At 40.3% G+C, this 8,053-nt stretch overlaps 1 long non-coding RNA gene across 1 annotated transcript; it reads right to left on the reverse strand.

The window, feature by feature from the left end:
• Positions 1-4,600: 4,600 nt before the first annotated feature.
• LOC148319118 (uncharacterized) lies at positions 4,601-7,771 on the reverse strand. Its single transcript, XR_015839802.1, has 3 exons — positions 6,745-7,771; positions 4,869-4,992; positions 4,601-4,795 (listed from the first exon to the last, which is right to left on the reverse strand). It is a non-coding gene; the product is annotated as an uncharacterized LOC148319118 (long non-coding RNA).
• Positions 7,772-8,053: the final 282 nt, after the last annotated feature.

An 8,053-nucleotide genomic window follows, 5' to 3' on the forward strand; every position in this document is an offset into this window, starting at 1 on the left:
AAGCACAAAACATCATTTTTACTAAATACGTCTCGCTGTTATTTTCAAGTCTGTTGTGTACACATTCAATGTTTAGTAGAGGCGAAAATGACGACAGTAACCTCAGGGTTTTAGGAAATCCAACAGCATACAAACACATCTCAGTGGAATTGTCACACACCACGTACGGCAATAATTATTTCGAGTCGTAATTTTAACGAGCGAATCTCAAAATTGCATCGCAACGGTTATCAGCTACGACCAACATGCTAAAGCAATATTTTTTTCCGCAGAAAAAAAATGAACATGAATATTCAGAGAAAAGGCTCAGAATGACCATATTGACGTGAAACACTAGTTTGTTTTTTGCTCTGATATGCAATGCTACAGCAAAAGCGCTAGAGGTCAGCAGTGTACCGATAAAACGCTCAACCTAAGTTCAGAAACAAGCGTGTACTATTTTCCATCCATAGTAATCAAATAAGTGGATTTCTACAAACTTAAAATATCGCTTATAATGAAGAAAATCACCACTGAAGTAATACTTTTATTGTGATTATCCTCATTAAGTTTAAATTTGGCCGAGAGAAATTGTACAATACAATATAACTATTAATTATTTATAGCACATTTCACAACAGCAGAAGATGTAAAGAGCCCTTTACAAACAGTATAACATAAAACAGCAATAATATAACAACAAAGACGGTGAAAGCAGTCAATTAAAACAGAAATTAATGACACCAACACATATACAGTAGACACCACAAAACACCAGATCAGTGACAGTCTCATGTTGGGTTGAAAGCCAAAGAATAAAAATTGCAGAACATTTAATGGAAGGCCATTCCAGAGGGAAGGATAGGAAACAGAAAAGGCTTGATCCTCTCTGAGGCTCCGCTTAGTCCTCGGCACCTCCAGTAGTGTCTGGTCTGCAGACCTGAGGCACCGGGCAGGTGCGTCGGAGTGGAGGAGGTCAGAGAGTTACGGTGAACGAGGCCATTTCAAAATTTGTGGACAAATAGAAGTATCTTAAAAATGAAATCAAAAATGCACTTGGAAGTTCAGAGACAAGCAGCAGCATTTTGGACCGACTGGAGATGCTTGATGGAGGACTGGTTGACTCCAAAATAACTTATATTACAATAATCTAGTGGAGAAATTACACAACCAATGGCAGGGCACAACCCTTCACACTCCGGGATTCAAATCCATGACGTCTCGAGCTCTGAGGCCACGATGCTAACCACTGTGTTGACAAGGCTCAATGTTTTGTGTTTTACATAACAGTTCCTCTGAGGCCTGATTAGGTTTTAACAGTTGCAATGCAGGCCAGATAATATACAGTATACAGCCCAATTGCCACTCGAGCTTTAAAATTTAGTATTAAGGGAGCAATAGTACCCTGGTAAAGATACAGCAACTAAATAATCCCGGCTCACAAACATCCCTTCAAGGTTATGGTGTATTAGTTCCAGCGAAGCCTCTTAATTTAATGAATTGCCCTTGTGAGTAGTACGCTTCTTCAAGTCTCCTGCCGTACATTTTCATATTTTGGTCATAATGATAATCCTCGGGTAGGGGCCACGTATGCAGCTCATTACAGAGTGGAGTGAGGAGCAGCAAAAGCAACATGAGATTGGAGGTATAAGCTGATTTCAGATTTAAACTGAGCAACTTAAATTTGCCTCTCGCTGTTTGACAAAAACAAAACCATCTGCCTCCTTGCGTGCGTGCGTGTGCGTGTATATAAGATGATACTTTTTCATGATTATGAAAATCATAAATGTAACACATACATGTAATTTCAGTCAAAAGATGCAGGTTTTCTTGCACCACTTAAAAAAAATCAAGGCTTTAACGATTTTTAAGGATTCGATTTGGGTCGAGTCAGTAGGAGCATTTGTGATGTTTATGAATACGCAACAACAAGGAAAATCCCAAACTATCCAAGTTAATTAGATTAAAAAAAAAATATATCAGATATATCCAATTTACATCTGGAGTACACCTGTCATGAAACATAACTCGAAACATACGATTCAAGGATGCATGATCAAAAGCTGACTGTTTGCTTTCAGGCTTTTGTTCTTTAAAGGCTCACTCAATAAAATTAATTGACCATCGGGGAGCGATGGGAGTGGGGCAGCAATGACAAAAGCATTTGCATAATGTCAAAGGCAAATCTCTAATCTTTTACACAACTCTCAAGCCGCGATGAAGGTGAGGGGGAGTGGAGGGGTGGAGGATGTTATGAGGCGGCGGGTGGGTTCGTCACTCAACTGCAGAGAGTATCAGGCCTGGCTCAGGGTGCTCAAGATCCAAGTGTTAACTCTAGAATAATTTGACTTTTTTTGATTGCAGTTAAATATTTGAACTTGATAAACTCAGTTTGATTAACTTTAAAAAAATAATTGGCATACTTTGCAAAGCCAAATTCAAATACTGTACAATATTAGCTGTACATCTTTAGCACATCATCTCAGAACAAAACACTCAAGTGCTCAAGTTAGCACGTGGCCTTGAAAACCTTGCACGCAGTTTTGAGAATTGTTTCAAAGAAAAAGGGGATGTAAAGATGACTCGGTATAGATTGTATTTAAAGAATCAAAGAAAGCAATTTGAACCGTCTTTGAATTCAAATCAACTTCATATTTGGTGATTTTACATTAATTCCAAGATATTATTCAACTAAATATCTGTTACAAGCGTCACAAAAAATAGTAGTTGAAAAATGTGATTAATCGTGATTAATTATATTATATAATATTAATTATATATATATATATATATATATATATATATATATATATATATATATATATATATTGAAACGTAATATATTACGTTTCAATAAAAATCTTTGACAAAAAACAAACAGCTTTTAATTTGAAGAAATTGATAGTTTACAAGACGTGTTTTCATTTTTTCCCGATTGGTTTATCTAATCCACAGAGCCTCAGAAGAAAGCAAGAAACAAGATCTTAACAAAGGTGCAGGCAGAAATGAACAATTCTATTTGATAAACTCTCTTTTTAAACCTGAATGGCTCATGAAGACAGGTACTAAATGCCACCCATCTCATTTTCTTTTTTTTTTTTTTTTTATGTCACACAAATAAAAATGCAACCGAGCTTGCACAAGAGGCCAACATAGCAATCTTAACCCCGTGTGCATCCTTGCACAGAGGATGCCAACTTCTGACCTAATCAAGAGTTACGCATCCATTTGACTTTAACAGTTCATTTGGATATGGGAGCGTGTTTGCCAGCATCTGGCTGTGCCTATAGTTTACTGTATATCATCTTATAGATCATCTGTCCGTGCGTGGCTGCGTGTTGTGGCTCCTTGTTCTTGGCCTACTTTGGCAGAGGTGAATTGGGGGCAAGTGGAGTCTATGAGTAAGGGGATTAGGTCTCCAAACATGCTCCTCTCCAGTTTGGGATTTTGCCCCGATGCCAGACACTTAAAGTCTGCCAGGGATTAAGACACGCAGAGAAGTAAGAGCGTCGTGTATTGTGATTGATGTGTGTGTGTGTGTGTGTGGTTTTCGACAACGAGAAGGAGGGGGTCGGTGGTTGATCACAAAAAAAGAAAAATAATCATAATAAGATGATGATATGACCTATTTGGAGACGGCTCGTGCCACAAAGTCGGTCAGTATGTTTTCAAGGGATAAGACACAATAATGGAGAAACTGTTCTTTTGATTTTTGTTTGTATTAGTGGCTCATCTCGGCTTAATTTCTTGCTTTAATTAGGAAATGGCTCAGTTCATTACAGTCCTCACTGCTTCCTTATTTAGCAAACAAAGGTGGCCTCATTGTATGAATAACGCTGGCACGTGGACGCAGTAATAAGCGTGTCATTACATCCTAACAATAAAAAGCTGCGATTTCTATGACACAAAATATGTGACGATTGCATGATACACCATGACATCTATTAAAACTGCTATTTTGATGATAATATGAAAACACATTCCTTGGACGATGAGTGATTAGTACATGCGAGATGATGATGTTTGTGAAATATTGACAATTCAGGTTTCAGAGGGGTGAAAAAATTCTAATCAATTTCGGAAAAGTTTCCGGTAAAATTTGCGTGGCGAATTTTGGAAGTATTCCAAATTGGAATTGGGAATTGAGTGCAATTTAAAGGAAAGGTATCACATAAAAGAATAAATATTAAGATTTTGTTTTGTCATACACAGACACCCTCACGGTGTATCGCAAGCTTGTATCTCAAAGCAAAAAACATCAAGCTTTTAGTCACCCAAAAAAAAAAAACAATAAATGATATTCTAACCAAACAAGAGTATTCTCGTGGTACAGCTTGGGGGTGCAATTAATTATTTAATTTCCTTGTGAACATAAACAAGCACACAAACAACATTGTGGAGCGACCACGTCCGAGTGTACTTTAACGGTACTCGTGAAAGACGTCAAATCATCTACAGCAAGGTTAAGACTGCGCTCAAAGACTCTTTACGTGCACAGCTGTTGTGAAATGCGCTATATAGATAAAGTTGGATTTTATGGTCAGTAGGTGCTGCTGTTTTAGTCAGCAACATAGCTCTAAATACAGAACTTGGACCACTAAAGAGGTGTCAGTCAGGAAAATCTTAGGATGGTATTTTTCAGCTGTACAGTATTAAGTGCCACCTGACCTCTTGTTTGCCTTTATGTTGTCTTCCCCCTTTGTCTCGCTTGAGTAAGTTGTTGTTGGTGGTGGTGGGCGGGGGTGTTCCTCCGCCCCAACACCATGCGTCTAGAGGCTCCTCCTGGGTGAGAGGCCGCGGCTCCTCAGTGCCGCTCCTGCATGAAAAGTGGGTCATGAGTCTGAGACCAAAGGATTAGGAGGACAGGCGTGTGCCAGGCCACCTCTTACTTAGCCAGACTGTTCTTCACGCGAAAGACGAGGAGGGGGTACGTGTGGCCCACACTCAAACTCCTCATGTTGCCAAAAAGTGTGTCAAAAGCCCAGAAGTGATGGATGGAAATGGAATCAGATTCTGCAATGGTGACAGACAGTTAATAGCGACTAAGCAATGAAAAATGTTTGATTTATTTAAGTCATATCTTTTCTCCTTTTTTATTTGGACTTGAAGTAACATTGTTATGCATGGTTTGGGCATACACAACTTCAGCAGGTTACAGAATATAATAATTTAGTAGCGATTGTAAGAGATACGTTCACATTCTGCAACAAGGGAGATTGCACATTGTCGTAAAACATATTAATCGTTCAAAAACGCTGCTTTAGTACATACCGGTAATAATATTTCCCTTTTCCTTTTTTTGTAAATTTGTACTGTTTTCTACAAAATCTTGCAAAACTCGCTTAAGGAGGACAAAAAAAAAATGTGTGACCCACACACAAGCAAAAAGTTTTCTTGCAACTCGTTTGCTGCCATTGACGGCTAAAGACGTCAAAGATCCATTTTTTTTTTTTTTTACTTTTTGGTAGTGAATGCGTTAATCAGAGTCCAGTACTTTTGTATAGTCATATATATATATATATATATATATATATATATATATATATATATATATATACCTAAGGACAACCTTCAGTGGCTATAAAGTTTAGTTAGGACCCCCCCGTTCACATTACGTGTACCTCACAACAACATCTGTAATGACAAGCGAGGTCAAGCCTAGCACTGCCTGAAAGCTTTGAACTCTGACCTCGGCAGCTTTATGCCGAGCCTCTGGGGGCGTCTCGGCATTGCCGTCTGAAGCTGATATTTCCCACCCGCCGACAAAGGCCAGGCAAAGACAACACAAGCAGCCGGGCTCCCCAGACGGGAGCGTCGGACCATCCTTGCACTAAATGGGCCGGCACAGTTGTTGGGCCTTTCATTGTGCGAGCGTGAAAGCAGAGACACATGTTGCCTAGTAAAAGTGTCAGGACCCCACTGAAGAGCCTTTGTATCGCTTTCCAGTAGTCGCCGTGCGTCTTTTGTCACCCATGTTGTTCCCCATTAGCATCTCAATATTCAAAGGGGGACGACGCCGGGCAGAGGTGGGCAGCCTTTTTAGCCTCGAGTGCACCGACGACTCTCTGAGGACCAGCTGGTGACTCAAGATGGCAGCCGATAAGACTTAACGGACTTCAAAGTAGCATAGCTTTAGCACATAGTTGCGGTGTCTTAAATTGGGCTCTTTAAATACATTTTTTACCTCCACGCTCTTGACAGAGCAACTGTCACTGACTAAGACGCTGTATCACATATGTACAACTCATCTCAGCAATTAACGTAGCGTACATATTTATTGTACGATGAAACAATAACTTTCACTTCCACGTTATTGTGGTACTTTGAACCTCTATGAATTAGTTTTTTGAGGAAGTTTGTTCATTTCTTTTCCTGAAAATGCTTCATTTCAGTTTAGTTTTTATTAGTTTTAGTTTTAGTTTTTTTTGTATGTATGTACATATATATATATATATATATATATATATATATATATATATATATATGGAGTGTCTGTCAAGTGCAAGATTTTTAAAAAGTCACTAAGTATTGTGAAAAAAAAAAAACACGTACAGCAATACAGAAATTCCAAATAAACCCCAAAAGCTCATGTACAGTTTGACATTAATTGACAAAGATGAATGCAAAAGACATTGGTATAATCAAATATTAGTGTTATAAACATGAGATACAATTTCATTTTTTAAGCACATTTTTGGTTCTATTTTGTGAACAAATATATTCCTTCAATTTTATTTGAAGTTGTTTTGTGAACGCTATAATAACCTTGCTCGGCAATGGGGAGGCTGAAGTGTCCGCAAAGGTCGAGCACACATGCTTCAGCGTGAGGTCCACCACATCTGGTCAAAACCTTCAAAAGGAAAGATGGAGAAGTGCAAGCAAGCAGGAACACTACAACATCAAGGTGGGAGATTTGGACATTATCGGGAGGTCTCGTCTTGGCCCGACCGGTGGACGATTTCCCCTACAAGCTACGCTCATCGTCCGTCACCATCCACTTTCCAATATCTAGCGACAACATCATCCCCGCACGATTGATAATAACAGCAAGGCTTGTCTCGCCGGGTAATGACTGGAACATCGCCGTCGACATTGCGGAAGCTCCAGTTCCCAGATTGTTAGAACAACTCTTTGGCCGGACATAATTAGAGTCAAGACGGTGCTTTTTAAATCACAATTTCCAATGCATTGTACTGTAATCCCTGTACTTGCTCTACGATTTACCTTTCACAAACGAATACTGCAAAGGCTCACTAAAACAACAAAGCTTGTGCTCACTACTGTACTTCTGACCTATTTAATCTCCTCTCTTGAAAAACAAAGGGACCGAGATGCCGGCACCACCGCACAAAGCATCCTTGGCTTGACTCATGCCAGATGACTATCCAGGCCGTGCCGGGCACTGTGAATGTGTGTGTGTGTGTGTGTGTGTGCGTTGTTGTTACAGGAGTGTCGGTTGCTGCGAGGGCCAAGCGGGAAAGCGGTTGGGCAGTTTAGCCAGCTGCCGGGGGAGCGCAGCAGCGGCGCCCGGGCCGGTCAGTGAAACCTCGCCAGATGGAGCCGCTTTCCAAACAATGAGAGCAGAGAGGAACTTCATCGACTGTCGATGACCGCGTGCCATTCGTTGCTTGTTTGTTAGGATCAGAACTCCTCAGAATTTCTTGGAATAAACATGGGGCGCCATGTCCGAAACAATTATATCGTTCATATGGCGGCTTTGCACACTCTGGATGTCTGCTCTATGTGCAACAGGCCGAGGTGTCTTGGGACCACTTTGCTTGGGAGTAACCAAGCCTGGCTAATGAGGCGTGTGATTGGTCCCCTCCCTCACGGACAAGGCTCGTCTTTTTTTTTTTTTTTTTTTTTGGGTGGGGGACATGATGGATTGTGACAGCAGCACAATAGTGGCCTGGTGTCAGGAGGGTGGCATGGGTGCGCTCGGCACCCCCGCTGCAACACTCACTCGCTCCCCCCTCTTTGCTCGCCTCTGCTCAGCTCTACTTAAGCTGGGTTTTTTTTGGTATTATATTATTTCTAAATCTTTATTGTGGATGCATTTCTCTCTCTATATATT

The sequence above is a fragment of the Idiotropiscis lumnitzeri genome, chromosome 18 (assembly GCF_059441095.1).
Source record: "Idiotropiscis lumnitzeri isolate Australia: NSW breed Sydney's pygmy pipehorse chromosome 18, RoL_Ilum_1.0, whole genome shotgun sequence".
In the NCBI taxonomy this organism is placed as follows: Eukaryota; Metazoa; Chordata; class Actinopteri; order Syngnathiformes; family Syngnathidae; genus Idiotropiscis; species Idiotropiscis lumnitzeri.